Raw genomic sequence first — 24,264 nt, 5'->3', positions numbered from 1 at the left:
CTGTCAGATGTCCAGCATGTCATCTGTACCCTGTGAGAGTGCCTACAGTTTAAGCCTCACGGGTGCATAAGATATTATAGATATTTATTAATTTTAAGCACATAGTTCTGTTTGGGAGGGGCACATGGAGATCAGAAAGGGGGGAAACATTTATTTAAATATGCCAGAGGCATCAGAAAACAAAATTAAAGTCAATATAATTGTGAAGAGGGTGACCCTAGTAACCTACCCCAAAAGAGGGGGAAAACACAAATGATCCAAACTAAAAGACTTTGAAGAAAGGAAAAAGAAAAAGGAAAAAAACAGGCTCTTTGTGTTTGATTCTGCAAACATATATTATGCTCACACTGAGAGCTGGCGGGCAGATGGCTGAAGCTCATACAAGGAATATTAAATCTATTTGGAACCCTCTTGCCCTCCTGATACAACACGACTTATGCCTAGAGGGCAAGACAATCAGCACAAAAATGCCTACAAATCACTTAGATTCTGTCACTAACTGGGAAATCCTCACTGCATCTCTGAGCACAGGAGTGAGAATGGTTTGCCCACCTCCCTCACATCAGATCAGACAGAGGGTCAGCAGAGAAGGCACTCCCTCCCTCTCTCTCCCTCTCCCTCTCTCTTTCTCTTTCTCTCTCTCTCTCTCTCTCTCTCTCACAAACAAACACACACACACACACACACACACACACACACAGGGTAGCACACCTCTTTGTATTCAAACTAGTTTCTGTCACTAGAGCCAGATCTGAAATAGAAAGGTGCATGTAATGCACCCAGCATAAAACTTGGTCATGGGGCTTGGTGAGTTTCTGCCATCTTTTCAAGTGAATAAGAACAGATTATTAGAATGTAAAGGACAGGAGAAATGAAGAATCAGCAAACTCTCACCTTGCCCCATTGTCCTTCACTTTATATTTTCTGATGGGCAATCATTCCACAGTGCGGTGAAGGTCACACACAATCCACTATTTCACCTGGAAAGCAAACCATGAGACAGAATTATTCCAAAAAATAGAAATGCCATATCACTCTTTTTAATCTGAGCGTCTAAATCTCTGTGGCTTATTGAATATGTGGGCAGCAAGATGCTTGAGCACCCAGCTATACAAAGTATGGTTCACAAACCAATTCTATCGGCAGCACCTGGGAGCTAGTTAGAAATGCAGAATCCCAGGCCCCACAAAGACCAAATCAATCAGTCTTCCAGTTAACCAGCTCCCCAGGGGATTCATTAGCTCAGAAAAACACTGCTCTAGAACATTAATTTCCAGAGAGATATGTGCACACCAGGACACACACAAAATGATCTATTAGGATGTGCCAAGGTTTTACCACTTTGTTTTTTAATTTTTTAGTTGTATTTATTTTTACTTTTGCTTATGCTCATCTCACAAAAGAAAGTCAGTTTCTCTACTATTTGACATTTAGCTTGACAGAGGTACATGTACAAAGAAATAAATATACATATTTGAAAGTGTGGACTCAACAGTTTTTTAACTGATGGGACTTTCCATTTAAAAATTGGGATGATACATCTAGCTAAGCTCTGGTTTAATAAGACTATCTCAAAACAAACACAGGAGCCTGTCAAGATGAGGAGACAGAGAAGTATGGCCCAAAAGATGGAACAGATCAAGGTTCCAGTGGGAGAACTAAGCAATGAGGAGATAGCCAACCTCACAGATGAGGAGGTAGCCAACCTAACAGACACAGAATTCAAAACACCAATGATAAAGATGCTCACAGGCTTGACAGATATGCTTAAGTATGGCAGACACATAAGGAAAGAAGTGAAGGCTATGCTAAGTGAAACGAAGGGAAGTCCACACAAAACCAATGTTGAAGGGAAAGAAACCAAGGTTCAAATCAATGATTTGAAAGAAAACAATCAACCAGTACAGAAGGAATAAACAAGAATTGAAAAAAATTAGAGGCTTAGGAATCTCTGGGACAACTTTAAACATACCAACATTCAAATCATAGGGGTGCCAGAAGGAGAAGAGGAAGAGCAAGAAATTGAAAGCTTACGTGAAAAGATAATGAAGGAAAACTTCCCAAATTTGATGAAGAAAATAGACATAGAAGTCCAGGACGCACAGAGAGTCCCAAACAAGCTAGACTCAAGGAGGACCACACCAAGACACATCATAATTAAAATGCCAAAGATTCAAGATAAAGAAAGAACCTAAAAAGCAGCAAGAGAAAAGCAGAGAGTTACCTGCAAAAGGGTGCCTATAAGACTGTCAGCTGATTTCTCAAAAGAAACTTTGCAGGCAAGAAGTAGTCAAGGTGATGAAAGCAAGGACCTACAACCAAGATTACTTTATCCAGCAAAGCTATCATTTAGAATAGAAGGGCAGATGAAGTGCTTTCAAGACAAGATAAAGCTAAAAGAGTTCATCATCACCAAGCCATTATTATATGAAATGTCAAAGGGACTTACTTAAGAAAAAGAAGATCAAAATTATGAACATTAAAATTACAACAAACTCATAGCTATCAGCAACTGAATCTAAAAAATAAAAACAAAATCCAGTTAAGCTAACCAAAATAGGAACAGAATCATAAGTATGGGGATCATTTGGAGGGTTATCAGCTGGAAGGTGAAAGAGGGAGAAATGGGGAAATGGTGCACGGATTAAGAAGCATAATCAGTTGGTACAAAATAGGGGGAAGTTAAGAATAATATAGGAAAGAGTGAAGCCAAAGAACTTATATGCATGACCCATGGACATGAACTAAGGGGGGGGGTGGGATTGCTAGAGGGAAGGGGGGTACTTGGCAGAGAGGAGCAATGGGAAAAAAATTGGGACTACTGTAACAACATAATCAATCAAGTATACTTAAAAAAAAAAAATGAATATCTCTCTGTCCAGGAGGCTTCTACTGTTGCAAGTTGACTAGATGTCCCCCGCTTCTTCCCAGTTACCTTATAAATATATGCAGTGGTACATAGCAGGATCCTTCTTTAGGAGACCTTCCCACAACTGTGCCTAGGCTAGTGTTCCTCTCCGCTAGCTGACCAGAGGACAGGGGACACATGCATCACACTGACCCTTCTGCCTGTGATTTTCTTATAAACCTTACTTTATACCAATACCATGTGATACAAGTATGTTCAAGTTCTTTGCAAGACCCACATCTAAAAGATAATCACCCTCCAGTAAAATAAGTAATTCATTTCATAATATGTGCCACAAAGGAAAAGTGCAGGTGAGACATGGACACCTCCATAAGGAAGTAACATTTAAGTGGGAATATAAAGGATGAACATGACTTTTAGGCAGGAAAAATGACTATGTGAGGAAGAAATTTGGAACAGGCTAGATTCTGAATAATGACTGGTAGGGTTGTTATGTTAATTGGTGAAGAGAGCAGGGATAAAGCTAGAAGGGAAGACTTGGTCCAGATGTTTGAGGCCATGTGAGGGATTTTGGACTTTATCACATAAAACACTTAAGCCTAGGGTGATATCCCACTTTGGGCTCATCCAAAAACAGCCCCAGAAGCAAGGACCGGGTACAAAAAGTTTATTTGAAAAGTAATTTAATTGCTGTGGCTCAGTGGATTGAGCGTCGGCCTGAGAACCAAGTGTTGCTGGTTCGATTCCCAGTCAGGGCACATAACTAGGTTGCACGTCAGGTCCCCAGTTGGGGGCACGAGTGAGAGGCAACCACACAATGATGTTTCTCTCCCTCTCTTTCTCCTTTCCCCTCTCTCTAAAAATAAATAAATAAATTAATTAATTAACAAACAAATAATTAAATTAAAAAATTTTTAAGTAATTTAAGAAGCGTGGTGAGGGTTGAAGACAAGGTAACAAGGAAAGCCAATAAGAAGTTCACTGAAGAGCATTGTGGGCAATTAGGGCTCAATCATGGAGGGGACCCTCTGGGAGATTGCATGAAACATGCCTCAGAACATTCCCACCGAGAGGCAGGGAAGCTGGACACTTACCCACCAACTCTCCACCCTTGTTGTTTAAAAGATGCTCTGTAGTGTTAACTCACACCCTGTTTGTAAGGTGAGAATGTCCTCATCATAAGATGGTAAAAGCCCCAAGGTAGAGTGAACACCCCAACCCAGCTTGCCAGGAATTTCTTGGTCATAGCACCTGACCAAGTCTTGCATCCTGAGAACTCTCAAAGTTCTGGCAAAATGAGATGACTGCTCATTCTAATATAGGAACTACCTGCAGGTGACCTCTGGAATAAGGTTAAGGGAGTATGGATGGTGCACTGACAGCATCTGCAAAAAGGCATCAGATAATTCCACAACTATACCCTGTCTAGATCCTGAAATATCAATGATGTTTTGTTCCTAGAGAGTCAATGACACACCTTAGCAATGCCCAAGAAGATTATGAAACCGGACATTAAAAAAATTAAGAATGTAACACATGTTATTGCCCCTAATAAAATGCCTATATTAGTTTCCTATAGCTGCTATAATAAATCAATACAAATTTAGTGACAAAACAATGCATATTTATCAGCTTACAGTTCTGGAGGTGGAAGTCTAAAATGGCTGGCAGAGCTATGTTCCTTCTGGAAGCTCTAGGGGAGAATGCATTCCCCTGCCTCTTTTAAGACTCACATTCCTTGGCTTGTGGTTCCACATGATTCTAACTTACACTTCCATCATCAAGTCTTCCTCTCTGATTCTAACTTTCCTACCTTCCTCTCATAAAGATTGGGTGCTAACCTGAATAATCCAAGCCAATATCTCCATTTTAGAAACCTTAACTAAATCACATGTGCAAAGTCCCTTCTGCCATGTAAGGTAACATATTCACAGGTTTCAAGGATTAGGATATGGCTATCTTTGGGGGGCCATTCTGTCCACCACAATGTCCTTGATTCTGGGGCACATTTAATTATAAGATCCACATCAAATGAGTAGCAGCTTTTATGGGTGATAATCACTACCTAATTAAATGTATATATTTAATGTGTATCCTGATTTAAGAAATGTTAAAATGTGGGGGAAAAATTGCACATCTTGGAGTAGTGTATCCGTGATAATGCAACAAGCATAGCAGAGCTCTGTCTCCATAGAGACTCAGGTTCTATATGCAGAGCCTAAGGTGAGAAATGAAGACATTAGTCCAATAAATATATTTTGAATCTCCACCTGATACTAGACCCTGAGGGTGTAGCAGTAAGAGACACAATCCCTGCCCTCATGGAACTTTTGCCTCCTGATGAGAGTGGCAGACGTTGAGCAGTGAACCAGGGATGATTAGTGACATGAGGAAGAAGAGAGCAGATGAGGAGACCAACTGAGGATATCACAGGGCAGGAAAGGGACAACCTAGTACAGCTGAGCAGGTCAGGGAAAGTATGAAATAAGGTCATGTTTACACAGAGATTTCTGTGAAGCTTAGAGAACAGGATTTTAGTCAAAGGACAGCCCAACTACAAGGACTGTGGGGCAGAAAGAAGCTTGATTACAGTCATTAGTTCTACAGGAAAGACGTTTCCCAACTACCCTATCCCCATTCTCAAACATAACACCGCTCAGATGGCATTAACTATAAAACTTTACAGAAAATTCTCTTCTCCCCCTTGGGTACATGATGTGGTAGCACAAGAAAGGGAACAAAGTTAGAGAGGAGAAAAGTATTTGCTATAAAACTACCATTTTGTTCCTAATTTAAACTTGTATCATTTAGCCTACAATTAGGTCCAAAAGAAACATAATGCTTTCATCTTCCTACTTTCTATTTTCTTAACAAATGGTTTAGTTATTTTAAAAGTTCAGATGGGCGCTTCTTCTTCTTCTTCTTCTTCTTCTTCTTTTTTTTTCTCTTTTCAAATGTGCAGCGGTAAAGCCCCAATACTTCTACCATCTCCAGCCTAATACACTCTACTCTTACCCTTTGGAAGCCTTGCCCCTTGATCAGAAAGCCAAAGCTCAGATAAGCCTGTGAACCTGTCCTAGGGAAAACAAGATACAGGCCTGTCCCCAGACCAGAGATGAGTCAACCAAATTCTGTCCCTACTGTGGGTCAAGGGGCATGACCAATGTTTGCATGATCAAAACCCCACCAAAGAGAATAAGTATAAGTCTTAGCCCTTCTCAAGAGAAAGGGAAAAGCCATCTGGAAAATCCCCACCATCATTATGACAGCTACAAATTGCCAATTATTAATGGCTCTCAATCTAACAGCCAGACTCTGCAACAGAGATTTGATTTGTCAGCAACATGCTGGCGAGGACCAGTTCCCAAACAAAAGGGCAAACACACAGGCACAAAGAATCACACACACACACACACACACACACACACACACACACACACACACGGCAGTTCAGAGGTTCAGAATCTTATGGCTTTAAAGGAAAATCTGGAGGAGACTCATTAGTGATGGAAGGAGAGGCTTCAAGCTGTGGCTCATGACTAAATCATATAACAGAACACCTTCTTATTAACCTTGAATTATACATCTCAACTATGTTTCCTGACATTAAATTTATAATCAACGTAGACACAATTAATATAAACAACTATTCAGAGTTATGTAGAAAATAGATTTTTTTTTGTCCTTTGAGTTTCTCATGACAGTATTTTAAAAATTGCTCATTTGCCCGCCTATGAATCTGAAGGTTATTTTACAAATCATTAGAATGACAAAAATATAACATGCTGGCAATTCAATTATCAAGAGTGTTTAACTTAAATCTTTAGATTCCCCAAGCAAATTGATTCCATTACTGTTATGACAGTCATTGTAAAGTCATATTATTCCACATATAAAGTATGTTGACCCAAACACTACAGGAAACAATGAGGGCCTGGAAATTTATAACTGTATTTGACCTGAATGTGAAACTGTAATCAAGAAACCAGAAAATTTTCAATAACAGCCTGGACTACGCGGAATACCTTCCATACCATATATCATCGGTTTGTTGGACACCCTTACAGGTTAAATGATGCAAGCAATTTAGTGCAGGCTGGTGTGATGACCACAGAAATGAAATGTGAACTGGTACCTACAGGGAGATGTTTAGCCTGATCCATGAAGATTTAACCATAAGTCACTCATTAGTGTTAATGGAGCATGGCTCTCAAATTCCAGATGACACCTTGGGATTTTAGTGCCCATAGAAAAGGTAGATCAAGGCAGCTGCTCAGCTGTGATCTGAGAAAATTGAAGGTTGATAAAGTGTTTTCACCTGTAAGAGTTGGAGAGAACTAAAGGCTCAATTTCTACTTTTACTGAACTGTCAACACAGAGTATTTTATAGAGACATTCATTTGGCATTCATCATCAAAAACTACCTTCTACTATGGCTATTCTGTCCCTTTTATATGTAACTAACCTACCACACAGCTATGGAAGGAAGCAATTCTTAAACCTTTGGCACTCTCAAAATTTAGCTTAGTTTTTGGCCTTAATAAATCTTCAGTAAATAATTATTAATGACATGAAAAAGCAAAAGGAGAAAGCAAAGATTATAAACTACCTTCAATTGTAATCTGAAATAGGGAGAATAATTACAGGTTTAAAAAAAAAAAAAAAGAGGCCCCAAGTAAAGGAACCACTTTCAACTATTTTGCTCTTGTGATTTCGGGTAAGAATGCCCAAAACTCCTAATTAAACCCAGGTCTAAGTTTTGAAGTTTCCATCTTGTAATTCAAAATAAGCTGTTCCTCAGCTTTGTTTTTTTTAATTATATTTTATTGATTATGCTATTACAGTTGTCCCCACTTTTCCCCCTTTTGCCCGCCTCTACCCCAACCCGCAAATCCCTCGGGCAATCCCCACACCATTGTCCATGTCCATGGGCCATGTATGTATGTTCTGTGGCTACTCCTTTCACCTTCTTTCATTCAGTCCCCTGTTCCTCAGCTTTGATAGAGTGTTTCTTGGCCTTTTGGTTGCTCATTCAACTGAGGTTAGTGTAATACATCTAACTCGAATGGTGTTTACCCTACACTTGCTCCGCTAACAGCAAGGCATAACAACTGGATTTCTACTTGTGTTCTCTTGGATGTCATCCTCATGAAATAAGATAAAGCAAAAGAAATGATGTCTGCAGGCACCCATTACTAATGAGGGGTGAAGTTAATCGGTGTGTGGGCAACAGTCCTTATTCCTTGCTTGCAAAACCACTCAGTGTCATGAACAAAATTCTCACCCTGGGTAGTGCTTTGTAATACTTCATGTATTACAAAAGTTCTTAACTTCCTGTCAGAGTTGACAATTATTCTTGAGAAAGGTTGATTTTCCTAAAGTAGGCAATCCGGGATAATAATAACTTGTGTGAGGATTTCCCACCAATAGGCAGCCTTCTCATGTTCCAAAAGTAGCTACATGTGCCAAACATGATGGCAAACATTTTATACACATTACTTGCCCAAAGCAACTTTGAAAGGTAGAAATTACCTCCACATTGCACAAATTAGGAAATTCAGAGAGGTTAAGTAATTTTCAGAGCTCACACAGCTATCCCGTGACAGGGTTAGGAACTGAACCCAGCTCTTAGCTTCTAAAATCTATATCCTTATTATGTATAAAACTCATGGCCTGAAAGTTCATCCCACACTCAGGAAGCCAGGCCTCAACTCTTTCTCCCATTTCATTTGGAACCACTTATCAAGTTTCTCCAATTCTTGGAGTAGATAATGAGGTTAAAAATTATGTTAACAGGTAGAAATCTGATTTCTCTCAAACCTCTACCCCTACCCCAACACACGCACACACGCACACACACACATTTCATAAAGGCACTATTTATTATCACTATTCTGTTTTTATTATTGACATTGCACTCAATCACAGGGCAGCACTATGTTTTCAAAATTGGACTAAATTAAAAAGGTGAAACTGAATTCTCCATTGGATCAAATGAACTCAGAAAAAACCTGATGAGTTAGTGTTCTAATGAAGTAAGTGAAATACCAATCTATAAAATAAAATAAACCAAAGGATGCCTCCATTTTAAAAGTGAATGGATTGTTTGAAAGGAAGTTGAAACCTGCCTTTGAAAGGAAAGTTCTTTCTATGGCAGAAATCTCAATCCATGAGAGCATTTAACACTTGTTATTACTCTAGTTTTCTAAGTATCTTCTTTGCTGCTAAATTTGAGATGTAGAAATGTAGAAAAATGTAAATAGATATAAACCTCTTGATCTCACTATCCAGAGACAACCTCTATTAGCATTTTGCATAATTTCCTTCTTCCTATTTCGATACAGTTTTTATTTAGCCGATTTCATATCACAATTTAGCTTTTAATTCCTGAGGAGATTTGCGGAAGCATATGGGGACTCAGTTTTAACCTTGGCATAGTAAAACAATAAACATTGGTCAGAATTTCTTATGAAAGCTTGACTTTCAGAATACATATTCATTTAAATTCATTGATTTAAATGAGTTGAACCAAAGGAACCTAAATTTTAAAATATTACTGCTGTAGAATTTCTTCAGGTTCCCAAAACAGCATAACTTCATAAATTTCTCTAATGACAGGAAAACTCCAGTGAGGATTACAGAATTCTGCAAAATCAAGAGTAAGCAAAAGAGAAATTAAAAATTTTGAGGAAAGGGACATTAAACAGACTTTGTTCACTTGTTTTAATTAGTATAGCTGAATCTTAATTATCACAATTCTTCACCAGACACTAGTAAATGTGCTGAAACCATCCTATGAAATTAACAAAGCTTTAACACCACAAGGCCTTGTTTAATTTTATCCTAGTCTGCATTTGTAAAATAAAAAGTGATTTAAGCAAGGAGATAGGACATTAGAAGCAGGCAAAAAGAACAGAAGATTTGCATCACTTACGGTAAGTCATTTATTTGACTGTAATCCCCGTGAAGGCAAAGATGTTGCTGCATCATTCATTGCTAGAGACATGGTATCTAGCATAGTTAATGAGTGAATGAATGTAAAAATGAATGAATGGTTGCATCTCTTGTCTCCTCAAAATGGCTATAAAATTCTCATACACAAAACAACAGCAGAAGGTTGAATAATTAACAATCAGTGAAGAGATACTCCTTAGCAAACACATTTTTCTGGGGAGCAACAGCTTTCACCAGGCCCCAATACTACAGACAGAACAATTCAGATTCTAAACACACTGTACAACCTTGCTAAACCTGTGTGATACCAGGAGCCACAGACTTCTGCTGCCCTTCCCCTACTGTAGGTAAAAGCCAAAAAAAAAAAAAAAAAAAAGCAGCAGAATTGTCCACTGACTGTCAGATAAATGTCTTGTTATTCTCCATGGTAATGTATTTATGAGGTTAATACCTGAGACATAAATGCAATTGGGGTCAAGGCTTGTACTCCCTAATCTACCCAGGTATTTTCATTTGTCTTTTCTTATGTACGTTTGAGTAGATTTCTCTCTGTCATGAAGATTATTTTATCTAAAAATATGAAAGTTTGAGGAATGAGATGAAAGCTGCCTTACCTGGGACGGTCTCCCAATTCCTTCTGACTCCTGATTCATTTCAATTCAGCCTTCATTGACCATCATCAAACTAGATCCCAGATTATGCTACTGGCCTGGCACCCTGATTTTGTCATCATTTGATTTGTAATATATTCACGTAATTCAACCTATCACTTGGGTTTGTTCTGACAGGTATATTAAACTCAGAGCCCATCCTCCTCTGATCTCTAACATTCCCTAACCTGCCTTTCTGCAGGTTTCCCCTTCCTGTGCATTTACCTACAAGCCTCTGCCTCCCACACCACCTTTCATTCAGAGCTGCAGCCACAATCATTAGATCCTGCACAGAAGTAAATTTACATTCTTGAAAATAAAAGTCTTTGAATTATTACAAAAGCAACACACACACACATTTTAAAATTTATATGGTACAGAAAACCACAAAATAGGATGTAAAGCTTCCTTATGATCAGGAACCCATGGAACAATCGAGCACCATCTCCTTGTGCATATTCTTCTGAGTTTCTTCATAATTCAACACCTCAGTTTTGGCAGAAGAATTTTGTTTCATCTGTGTTATCCATCAATTTGGATTGAGAGTCACAAGAAAAAGAGACCTTAGTGTTATGAGCACATAATGTAGTCAAGAATAGCTTTTGGCACTAATTATAGAGTAAATCAATTGCAAAAAACAAAATATCAGGGATGCGTTGCAATTCCACACCTATTTGTTTCCTGGGTTGAATGCTTTTACTTCAATAACACTTTCACTTACCATGTTTATGGGTGACAAATAAAGAATATGAAAAGAGATATAATAATGTTTTGGTATAATGGTTAAAATCAAGTTGTGCTTTGCTCCAGTCAATTTTTTCAACCTCCTGGGCTTTCTTCCTAACAAAACATATTTCATTCTTCCTATAACCTACTTGAATTACAGGCCTTGGTTTTTGCAAGTCAAGTACTATAAGGGTTTTTAAACCTTACTGACTATAACTATATGTCTGAAGTCAGATTAGTTTGTAAGCACAAAAAGCAAATTTAAGAGACTATTTCTATCTAAGTGCTTGCATTTCACAAGCAAGATTGAATTTTACATCTATGTCCAAAGACCCATAAGTCTTACAGAAAACAGATATAACCACTAATTTCATTTCACCTCTGTATATGCACCTCTAACCAGACTGAAAACCTTGTTAGATTAATAATTAACTCTAAAAACACAAGGGGAGACAGAAGTATTTTTAGGAACCAAAGAACAACGTTCAGCCCTTGGTGCATGTATCTACATGTCTAGGGATGTGCGCAGGGACAAGCTATATACTTTTATATGTAATATATGTAACATTCCTGTTCGGAATCTTCTTCTCCATGCTCCTCCAATACGCCTTTAAGGACTGCAGCGAGGGTGTCTTCATTCACACCAGATCCGATGGCAAGCTCTACAACCTGGCCCGTCTAGGAGCCAAGACCAAAGTCAAAGAGGTGCTCATCCGTGAGATGCTCTTCGCCGACGACGCAGCCTTGACATCACACTCCAAAGAGGGACTCCAGCAGCTAGTCACTTGCCTTTCCCACGCATGCAAGGAGTTCGGACTAGCCATCAGCCTGACGAAGACGAACGTTATGGCTCAAGGCATGGGGACTCCCCCATGCATCACCATCGACGGATACACCCTGGAGGTTGTCAACGACTTCACTTACCTCGGGTCCACCATCTCGAGCTCTCTGTCAGTCGACTTGGAGGTCAACCGGAGAATCGCCAGGGCAGCCACAGTTATGGCCAAACTGAACTGGCGAGCGTGGAACAATTCCAGCCTCACTGAGAAAACCAGACTGCGCATCTACCAAGCCTGCGTACTCAGCACTCTCCTCTATGGCAGCGAGACGTGGACCACCTACGCAAGGCACGAAAGGAAACTCAACAACTTCCACATGAGGTGCCTGCGACGCGTCCTGCATGTCGCCTGGCAGGATAAGGTCCCCAACACCGAGGTGCTGAAGTGAGCCAACATGAGCAGTTTGCATGCAGTTCTTAGTGAAGAGACACCTCAGGTGGCTCGGCCATGTCAAAAGAATGGATGCAGGCCGTATTCCCAAAGACCTCCTCTACGGCGAGCTAGCAGAAGGCCAGAGGATGACAGGGCGCCCAAAACTGCGGTTCAAAGACATCTGCAAAAAGGACATGACACAATGCTCCATCAATCTCAACACATGGGAAGTTCAAGCAGACGACCGCCTAGCCTGGAGGCTCGAGGTCAGGCAAGGTACGTCACGCGCAGAGGCTGCGCGCAACGAGGAGGCGGTCTCCAGAAAAGATCGAGGCGGAAGCAGCGTCAACAGCAGCAACAACAGCCATCTGCCTTCACCTGTGACAAGTGCGGCAGGGATTGTCACTCCCGAGTCGGACTGCACAGCCATTCTCGGCGGTGCAGATAGACTCTCAAGAAGCTACGCCATCGTCTCTCGAGACGGACGGCTGCCGACGACGATATGTAACATTCAAGGAAAATATATACCTCCCCCTTCTAAAATCAGTATATATTAGAAGGTTTGGAGTCACTGTCCCCCCCTTCAGGAAATCACTGCAGGATGTAAAGTAAAAGCACAAAGCTGTACCATTTTGCCTTTTTCTTTTAGGAACTTAACTTGCATTATCCTTCTGCCATATGTTCAGGTAGCTTTCAATGGTACCTCATGCAGCTGTGTCATTGAATTCCCCAACCTTAATGAACAAACTAATTACAGTCTGAAATGAACTCTTGCAGACTAGCTATCTCCTGCCATAGATTAAGAAGAGAACTTTATTCCCACAACTACCTGCTAATTTGCACTAACCATAAAAAGTGCACCAGAGCATCCTTTCCTACTCCAGCTAGGCAACCAGAACACTGGAATTAATTCTTCACAGCTCAAGTTTGCGGTAGTATCAATACCTTTGCCACGGCCACAATGATTCTCAAGTACAAATGCAACTAGGAAGCTACTGATTTACTTGAGTTGGGTGGCAGTGTTGCTTGTTAGTGTCACTGCATTATATTTTACAGCTGAGCACTATTATTCATCTGGGTCTTGGATTTCTGTTTGTTTATAAAATATTTCCAAAGCAAGGTCAAAATAAAGGTTTGTCCATTTGAAGCATTTTAAAGTTGTAAGAGTCAATTTATCAAATACGAATATAGCTGAATTGATAACAAAAGTTATCAAGAAAACAAGCTAAGGAGAGAGAGAGAGACACTAAATGTAAATCAGCCTTTATTATTTGAATTCAACGTCTATCTTCTGCCCTAAGGCCCAGATAGGGAGTCTGCTGGACCCATTCATTATAACACTGGGTCGGATTCCAACTACATGGTTCTCAAGTGAACATAACCTTGTGGTGGCTCTGTTGCCAAGTTAACGCTTCCTCACCAGAAGCAAGCCACAAAATTTTGAGAGACTAACTGCAGAGTGCACCGGGCTCTTGGCTTCATTCTCCCTCAACATGCCACAAAATTTCCCATTACCGTTGTAAAACTCCAGAGTGAAAGCTGGGACAACCTGTTATAAAAGTGAAAGTTAGGAGAGTTAAATTCTAGCCCCACTTTTATGCATACTAGCTCTGGAACCCAGTGCTTGTACTTTTTTTCCTACCGGGTGGCGTGGAATGGAGCTCCATTGAGAACATGCACAGGCATGGACTTTGCACGCGGCTGAGGCCAACATGCATTTAAGACTCCAGGGGGATTGTTTTTATTCGACCTTCTCTGCCTATGGCAGACCTTCTGCTGCTTATTCTGTTCATAATGCTTTCAGATCCTCTTATCCAGAACATTCAAAAATTATCATTAGCATCATCAAAATGTGATGTTTAGAGCATATTTCAGATTTCCTTTCCAGAGCTAAAGCATTGTACATCCTACATTACACAGAAACCTGAGATTATAAGGTAATTTAGGAGACCATAAAGTCCTTCCAGCAAAGGAGATGAATTTTAAGCCATCTTGAACAAAAAAATGCCCCTCATATTTTTCCTTAAAAGAATTAAAGTTAGAAGGTAAGACTATATGAAGAATCCTAATAATGGTATAATAATGAAAAGTAGGATTACTATTATAACTCCGATTTACATAGGAGGGCAGAGTTTCACATATATTGCTTTCCTATTCAATGCCTACATTACATAACCACTTGCATATTCTCTTATCATGTGATGAGATAAATGGGTGTCTAGTTTTCACACAATACCTTTATTTTATTGATAAATCCATATCTTTCATTCCACACTTAGGCTCATGTAACTTGCTTTCCTTCCAGTAATTTAGAATGCCCTAAAATATACACTCCTGAACTACTTTCCATTTGCTTTTAATGTCTTCTCTAGTTTTATTTCATCTCTGACAAAATGACATTTACAAGCCAAGGTAGTATGATGAAGACTCAGATGGCGCTGGATTAAGCATTTGGTCAATTTACCCAGTACCATGTTAGGCCACATGCTCTTGCACACCCTAGCAACTCTCAAGGACCTCTGATCATGTCACTTCACTGTTTAAAAATCTTCAATGGCTCCCAATGGTCTAGGATAAGGTTTCTGAGTAGAGCGTTGAAGTCCATATCCCACTCTCCAATTCTCATCAACCACTGTTAGGCAGAGCACATGTACCTTATGTTTTAAAAAATGATACCATCATGCACTTGCACATATCTATGTCTTTTTCCACATTGTTTCCTTCTTACCCATTGTTTCTTTCCTAATGAACTCTTATTCATCCCTTAAGAACCAATTCAAATGCTCCCTGCCCTATTATTCTTTCTCCAAGCTTTCTGGGGAGAGTTAACAACTCAGAGCCCAACAAAGCTATTATTCTACTTACTGCAATATAATTAATTAGCCTTTCACATATCTGGGTTGTGCACTCTTTTACAGGCAGAACTATCTTTAATTAATCTTTGGCACAATGCTGAACATGGAGTAAACTAAAAGTACATATTTGCTAAGATATATTCTCACTCTAGAAAAAAGAACTGTCTTGACCAATAAAACCTTGAGAAGATATAGAAAAGAATTGACCCGAGGTGTACAAAATTAACATTTATCAGTTAAGCTTGGGTTTTAGACAGTATTAGCATAAAGGTTAAGAGCATGGGTTTCAGATAAACAGTGAATACTTTTTTAGTGTAAGTATGTCCTAAATATGGCAAAAAGAAGGCAACTATTGCATAGTGTAATGTGTGTGTGTGTGAATTGCCTCCTGAAACTTGGCAATTCTCTCTAAAATCAAACCTCTCTTCTGTGGCTTCCTAGTGTGTGACCTCAGACAATTTAACTAACAATCTCTGTCCTTCAGTTCTCATTTTTAAAGTTGGGATAATAACAATCTACCCCATAAGATTGTTATGAAGATTAAATGAGTTTATACACACATAAAGCACTTAGAACACAGACTGTCATATAAAAGTTCTCAATATTAACTACTGCTACTACATAATGCCCATTACTATTATTATTAGAAATTTTATACTTATCTAAAGCTCATTGCATTAATATAGGCTTTATGCCCATCTTAATGCTTAATGTTATTGAATATTATGTATTTCTTCATTACTAATAAAAAAGATAGACCCACACTTACAGAACCATACAGGTAGCTCTTCTACTGCTAATCCGTTATACCACCAAAATGGTTCAAAAAAAATTTTTTTGTACGTTATTATGCGAGGGGACAGATGTATTAACCTGATTGTGGTAATCATTTCACAAAGTATATGTTTAAATCACCACATTGAACACCATAAAAAATCACCACCCTGTACAACCTAAATACATATAATTTTTGTCAGTCATTCCGCAATAAAGCTGAGAAAGATGAAGTTGGTTACAAATAAATATATTTTGAATGAATTAATGAGAACATGATACAACTCTAACTGAAGTAGTAAGAATATCCTAAAGATCTTCATTTAAACAGGTATGTTAGCTGAGCACAATGATTACCAATAACACAAGCCAAGCAGTTCTGACATGGTTGTGACACAATTTATTTTTTCAAGTCTCTAAAATAAGTCAGAACTAACCAGTGAGAAATTCAACCCTATGCAATATAGTTCAAAATTTTAGTGACAGAAAAAAAAGAGCAAATGATAGAAAGATTATACTCTAATGTCAGAGGATAGAAATCTCGTTTTCAATAATGAAGAATAAAATGAATTTTAAAAATCAATCATTTTTTACCCACATATAAATTTATCAGCGCCTTTACAGCAACACATTAGGTCATTATGCTGGACTTCAAACATACCCTGATGGTGATAACTAGAAATAATGTCACAGGATCAGTAACCAAGTGTGATATTGTACAGATCGTTAGAGCATGTGTTTATTTCTACACTGTCCCTATTGTTTTGTCATCGCTTACCCAATCTAAGTCCAGGTCCCCTGAAATAAATGTACAGTCAAGTGAAGAAAGAAATATGTCAGGTATGAAATAGCTCCACAATCTCAAATGAATATGCTCTAGTGGGAAATACTATCTCATGCATTACTATTAAGAATATGTACATACACACACACACACACACACACACACACACACACACAGGCACGTCTCAAAGCAATAAAGGGCCCACAGAGAAGGAAGGTAAAATAGGCTTGCTGAGCAATCATTACCGAACAGGGGGGAAGCCTGAAATCAACAAAGGACCAGTCATGGGAAATTTATAAGTTAATATCAGTCACACCTGCAAATTACTACAGTGAGACCCTTGACCAAATCCAGAACACCATTTAAAGGGATTTGGTGAGATATTTATACATCCCTTGGAGTCACTAATATGCACTGAATCTAAATTTTTCAGTGGTCCTAATTAAGTGCAGTGGAAGTAATACCTATCAAAGAGCAGATAAAACAAACTGAACTGTACCATTCTTGGGAACCTATAATGCACTTATTCACATAGCTTATGATTCAGTATGTAAATTTATTGTTTGTATCTAATGGGCAATCAAACTTTTTTCTCATTGCTTAAAAATAACTCTTGAGGGCCTTAAAAAACCCCAAACACAAAACATTCCACTCGTACCTTCCAGGAGTTTAGCAAAATATGTATTTCAAGCTGTTAGCCAAAATAACCCCATGTGAGTGACAATTTATACACAGGTCACATCCTTTCATCTCCCTTGTTTTCATGGTAAAGGTCAAAGCCATCAAGCCAACGTGCTTAGCCAGAATCAGGGAGAATGATCATTTCACAACCATGAAGTGGAACTCACACAGCAAATGAGGCTAATCATTCAGCAGTGATAAGGAAAAGAGATTATGAGATCATAATTTTCTCACCAATTGAGAATCACTGTGCATAATTAATAGGAAAAAAAATTCAGACTACTTACCAAGAAAATAAGAGTACTAAATAAAATAATCTCTCATCTGGGAAGTGACTTTCCATTTCAAGCAAAACAAAAAGCTATCAGATACACACAAGGTAAGATAGCAAGAAAGCAAACCATCCTGAAAACAATTCTGGTGCTTTAGTCTCAAAATGCGATTTATGACACAGAATGCCCTGAATGGCCTTGCAAATGCCACTAACCTGGCTTCAGTAGCATTCTTTCTGCTGGCAAGTGGGAACTGATTCTGTCTGCATTTATTTGGCTATAAATACAGATGATCTCTTCCTAAACATGTTATACAAAGCGTTGTAAAGACTAGTGAGGTTAACTAATGGGAGCTCACTGGTGTGTATCTGCCTGTTAAAACCTTATAAAAATCCTGCCTAACTTTTTCCAGATGAGCATCTCCCAACAAAAAAGATTCTCTAGTTATGTAGGAAGAAAAGATTCTTTCTTAGTCTTTATGCATCCAGTAGAGCCTAGACAGAATTCATTTTTCCATGAAAGAAATATAAAATAGATCTTTGGAAGATACTATTGAATCCCCAAATAGTTTTTTTTTTTTTTTCCCCCCTAAGGATGATGGATTTTGTTAAAGAAAAGACTGAATGACACTTTTTCTCAGCCAAGGACCTTGGTTGGCATTGTCCCGGGGAGTGAGTTGGGGAAAAGGGGTTCAAGAGAGTTGATATTTTCTGAAGAAAAGAGTGAGAAGAATTTGGAGTTCCATGCAAGCCTGGAGAGATGGTTGAGACAAAGGAGAGAGGGGAGCCAGCAAGATGGAGAAAGACCAGGATATGATATGCAGTGGCTTGTCCAGTGAGACACATCTCTGTCGTGGTTTGTTCAAAAACACCTTTGAGGATGGGGATGTTTAAGACATGATTGTCAGTACTATTCCATGATGTGTGATGTGGCCATGTGACTCCTGCCCTTTGATCCCATGATCATCTGTAAAGATGCTGACTAATAAAATAACTCTTTGCTGCTGGAGGGGTCAAAAAAGGGCTTGCCATACTGAACAAAGATAAAGGACCATCACAAGATGCAGAGCAGGACAAGGGGGTCCTCAAGGAGTAACCCCAAGAAGACAAGTTCCCTAACATTTGTAGAAATCTTGGAAAGAGCATTGACATTCCAGGGGCTGTAGAAAGGGTTTGAGCCATATTATTCAAATCTCAAGGGGCAGAGTAACCAGCTGACATCGGGTACAGATATTTGAATTATACTTGCAGCTTCTCCTTCTAGCTGAATATCCATCCTGTGCTTCAATTCTGGCGGGAATTCTCTCCTCGTGTAATCCCCAGCTCCATACCTTAAAACAGCAATTTTCAACCAGTCTGCTGCAAGAATTTTTAAAACATGCAATACTTGACTATTTAATCACGTTCACTGACCTCTTTTCCTTCAGACTGTCAAATTTTCTTTAAAAATGACAACAACCAACACAACAACAGCCGTCCAATGTGAATGAATCAAAATTATACCTATTTTTTCCAGATCAGCAAAAAAACATATCTTTTTGGTGTGCCGCAGAATTTTAGTAATTACCTTAGTTTATGTGTGCCATAAGATGAAAAAGGTTGAAAATTGCTGCCTTAGAACTTAACCTGAATACTCTGAGCCATAATCTATTTACCAGTTAATTGTTGGTTCTTTCAAAATGTGATTGTCATCCAGACACTGATTTTATACACAGGCTAGACTCATGTCCTTGCACACAATTCCAAAGGCACACTTTGAAGTCAATTGGTTAGAACCAGGAGTACGTTTCTCCTATTGAAGTAATGTTATAAATCAAATATTATCAAACTTTAATGCACAACTGAATAGCATAGGAGGCTTTTTAAAAATAGATCCTTGAACTCTACCACTGGAGATGCACATTCTGAGGTGGAATCCAACAAGCAGCATTTTGATTACACACCAGATGATTCTGATGCAACCGCACTTTGGAAAATACTGTTATTAGTAGTGATAAGATTTTCTTGGCACCCTCACAAAAGCTAATTTAACCCATAATATAATGGAAATGAGAGTAATGTAACTTTCAACTTTGAGTACCCCCTTCCCCTACTCTCAGATCCTTAGGCTAACAGCTCAACAGCTCTGCATATGAAGAGAGCTGGTGTGAGGTCTGGTGAACCCAGGAGGTGGCCCCACTCATAGAGGCCAAGTAAGTGGAGCTAGACAGCAGCAACTGTCATATAGAAGGGTTGCCATAATTCCCAATTCCCCACCCCCCCGAACTTTCACCCCATACAGAATTCTAATTAAGATCCTAGTGGTTTAAAATTTTTTAGATGGCTCCCTAACTTACTTCATTTATAGCCAAGTAATAAAATTGGAGAAAAAAAAATCTAGCTCCATTAATTTCTGTATGATAATAACATTTTCAGAAGAGCATAGCTTATTTGGGGATTTCTTCCCATGGAAATTAATTGAAAGTAATATTTGATTACACAATCCAAGACCCAAAACAAAGACTGAATTAAATATTATTTTCTTTATGAACAGGAAAATATACCAAAGGGCTTAAGAGCCTGACTCTAACACTGTGTCAGAAGTGATAAAGAAAAAGAAAAAAAAAAAAAAAGGACAAGAAATATTCTAAGTAGGTGAAATTTCAGAGATCCTTTGCATGATGGCCTTCCAGAATCTCAGTCTAGCAAAGGTTGCTAAAAGACCCTAGACCTGAACAGGCAATTTTTAACTTTAAAAAAATCCACCACACTTATAGCAGAGTAACTTCTAGACCTTAATGACACAACATGATAATTTTATTGACTGACCTTTCAAAGAGAGGAGATCTAATTAGACATTCTGATGTGCAGGTTCTGAATTATGATGAGCAAGCAGGGGTCTCTAATCCCCCCAATGATGCAGCTGAACATTTGGGAGTAATATTGCTAATTAAAATGCAGCATTCCAACCTGAAAGCAGAGCTCCCTGCTCTAGTCCATAACGGTCAAGCCTGCTGTTTCTGCTACCTCTCCCCAACACACTATCTACTATTTTCTACCACAGAGAGTCCCCCTTATTACAATTTTCAATGTATTTCTATAACAGATGCAATGTGTTTACTTGGGTGCCTGGAGACTGAATCTCTTCAGGTGGGTAATCATCTGAATGATGAAAGTCAAGAAATCACTGTAATTCCCACCTTACCTCCTGCACAAAATAAATTCCATGTGGCTTCAAGATTTAAACCTAAAAAATAAATCCACAAAATACTAGGAGAACAAATGAGCATCGTTGCCACAGGGTTTATAATAGTAAAAACCTAGCGAAACATTTAAAAACCTGACTATCCATCAATAAGGCAACATGGAAACATAAATTATGGTTTATTCATGCAGTCGCATAATATGTGGCTACTAAAACAGCTTTCTAAAAGGAGGAGGTGGAATTCTATACTCTGACCTAGAAAGATGTCTATGACATTGATAAGTGGAAAAGGAAATTATAGTAATTTAGCATGAATTAAACAAGCAAACAAAAAAACAAAGTGTGTGTGTAAGTGCATAAAAGAAATCCTGGGGAGGAAAAATACGCAAACCATTGACCTTTGTTCTATCTAGGGGCAAGAATATGGGACATGATCTCTTCATACAGCATAGTTTGAATTTTTGCTACAGCAAAAATGTGCAATGGAGTCACAGCATTAAAAACATTTAGTGAAACATTTAATGAACATCTGAAACCAATATAATGCTATATACAAATTATACCTCGTTTTAAAAGTATAAATGAGATATTTAAATTGTTCAGTTACACCCTGCCCAGAGTGGCAATCCAAACTGATATGGAGACTCAAGATGCTTGTCCATCATCATCATGGACTTTTCCTTCCACAACCACCCAAGCAGGGTTCCTTTTCACACACATATTTCAACTTACATATTACTTTTTCAGGATGTTTTCTCCATTTCCTTTTTTCTTCCAGTTTTAGTCTATTTCTTCCATATATTTTAATTGGGGAAGTAGCCAAATATGGCTTTGACCTTGAAACATCTACACCATGAAATTTATAAAATCTTCTTTTTTTAATGAGATCTTATAAGAACCTCAGATATCTCTATCCCATTTGACTGGATCTGAAGTCCAAGACAAGAAGTTTTCTAAATCAATAATTGATCCAGTGTGCAAAGAAAAATGTAATGATCCATTTCTCTGGCTTTCTACCCCCAGAAAGTCATCTGTCTCCAGCGATGAGGTGAGGACATTAGACAGAAGGCCCAAACGGAGTGAAGAAATAATGGCAGTCTTCTCCTGACCTGTTGGCCTCACTAAACCTGAATAAAACATTTGAAAACCTACATTTTAAAACAGTGCTTGGGAAAGGTGATATGGAGTGGGGAAGGGTACTATTTTAGGTAGGTGGTCTGGGAAGACATCTCTGAAGAGATGTCCTTTGAGCACAAACCTAGAGGCAGGGGGGAAGAGAAGTGTCTCGGGAAAGGAGAACAATTTCCTTCCTGTGCAGGTAATTTTCTCATTTCTGAACCACCTTTCCTTCTTTTTGTCCCGTGATTCTGACAGCACCATTTTCTTCTGTTTCTTTCTTGCTTTTCTACCCCTGCTGTGCATGCTCCTCACTGCCTCCCTGGGGTTTCCAGAGAGCCTCCTCTCCTCCAGTTCTCAAAGTCTCTGGTGGTAGTGATAGTTTAAGTGCTGATTCTTTCTCAAGGAGAGTTCCAAGGACTTACTGGCCTTTCTACTGGCTATCTCACAGACAAGAACTCAACTGGACTTCCTACATACTAACCCACAGACACTTTGAATTTATCTTGATTATAAAAAAACTCATTATCTTCTCCCCAACCCTACACAACCCTAAAAATCTTTAGTACTTTCCACTTGGAGTATAGAAGTGTCACAGTTGGGTCTTTTCCCTCACATCTCTCCTGAAGCCAATTCATACTCCATGATGTTGCCACAGGAATCTGATCATGGCACTTCCCTGCTCAATAATTTCAATGGTTTCCCACTATCTACAGTATAAAGTCAAAATGTGTAAGCCCCAACCTATATCATTTCAGCCACATTTCCGGTGATACCTGCCACAATCTCAAGCCTTTGCCCCACCAGGTTAACAACTATCCCCAAATCCCATTGTTATATTTGAATGTAATATTCTTTAACTCCAATGTAGCCACAGTCTCTGATAAACACTCCCTGGATGTTATCGGATATTCTCATTGCTATCCCCTTTTTGCACCCTATTAAAGGGTTTCGACTGTGTATATCGGTCTCTTCTTGTGGTCTCTGGAACTCTGAGGCAGAGAACCATGGTGACCATATCCAGCCCAGACACAGAGCAGGCCCTTAAAGTACCGAATCATGCTTCACAGAGCTTGTTTAGAGTCAGAGAAACCTAGTGGTTTCAGTAGCTGCAACTCCATTCGACAAAAGCTTCGTATATATTTCCCAAACGCCTCTTTCTATCTTAAAAGCATTTTCCTAGGTCATGTTTTAAATGCAATAACATATATAACTCACTTTAACTGGACATTTTGTACAATAAGCAAGTCCTACTATATACCAAAGCAAATTAAGAGTCATTTGGTAGAGTTTGCCCTCCCACTGAGCCTGCTAAAATTATTTGGCCCATCCTTCTCACGAAACTCTGCCAGTTTCAAAGCCTTTAAAATAATCAATTAGCTAATCCTTGCAAGCACCTCTCCGGGCTTAGCCAGGGCTCTCAAAACAGTGTATACTATAATATAAGGACAGAAACAAAAAATAAGCTATTCTGTAAAGCAGTTGGGACGAATATGAATGATGCTTAGCACTTCAGCAGTCAGCAGCCTACACTGAGTTAAGATGTCCGCAAAAGATTCTCCCTTCACCAGGACCCCCGACTTCTAGCACTCACCAGCTGAAGACATTCCACAGACCTGAGGTAAGATTACCAGAGCCGCCAGGAAATGAAGTGTCATTTAGATAAGCAGGAACTTGTGGAGCACTGGACGGGTGGCGGTCCGGCGTAACTTGAAACACAGAGATCAGCAGCACAAGGTGTAGAGGAACTAAAAATAACGGCTTTGTAATTGCCCAGGCCTTCCTAGTGAAGAGGTTATTTAAGGTAAATTGAAAAGAAATGAAAATTTCCAATATATGCATTCATGTGTATACAAACACACATATATCTATGTTTGAACTAATATACTAATTAACATTTTGAGTATTCATATATATTCTTGTAACTATTCTGTGAAATGGGTAATATTTTCCCCACTTTTAATTAGAGAAAATGAAGGCCCAGAGTGCTTAAATAATGAAGTGATGGGGATGTACTGAAACCTAGATCAATTCTGACACCAAATGGAAAATAATCATCATACCATACTACTTCCCGGTAATAGAAGCATTCATTGTATAATTTATCCATCATGGGCCCGAATAAGAAATGATGGCACATTCCATCTGAGTAACTTGAAGAAAGTTTAATAAAGGGGTGGGTAGGTGTA

At 38.9% G+C, this 24,264-nt stretch overlaps 1 long non-coding RNA gene across 1 annotated transcript; it reads right to left on the bottom strand.

The window, feature by feature from the left end:
* Positions 1–893: 893 nt before the first annotated feature.
* Positions 894–23,749, bottom strand: LOC150019785 (uncharacterized). Its single transcript, XR_016509299.1, has 2 exons — positions 23,670–23,749; positions 894–980 (listed from the first exon to the last, which is right to left on the bottom strand). It is a non-coding gene; the product is annotated as an uncharacterized LOC150019785 (long non-coding RNA).
* Between the last annotated feature and the right edge of the window lie 515 nt (positions 23,750–24,264).

Source organism: Furipterus horrens, unplaced genomic scaffold (assembly GCF_987537825.1).
Source record: "Furipterus horrens unplaced genomic scaffold, mFurHor1.1.pri manual_scaffold_2, whole genome shotgun sequence".
NCBI lineage: Eukaryota > Metazoa > Chordata > Mammalia > Chiroptera > Furipteridae > Furipterus > Furipterus horrens.
Note: the sequence above shows the minus strand (reverse complement) of the source record. Positions and strands in the feature narration are given on the sequence as shown.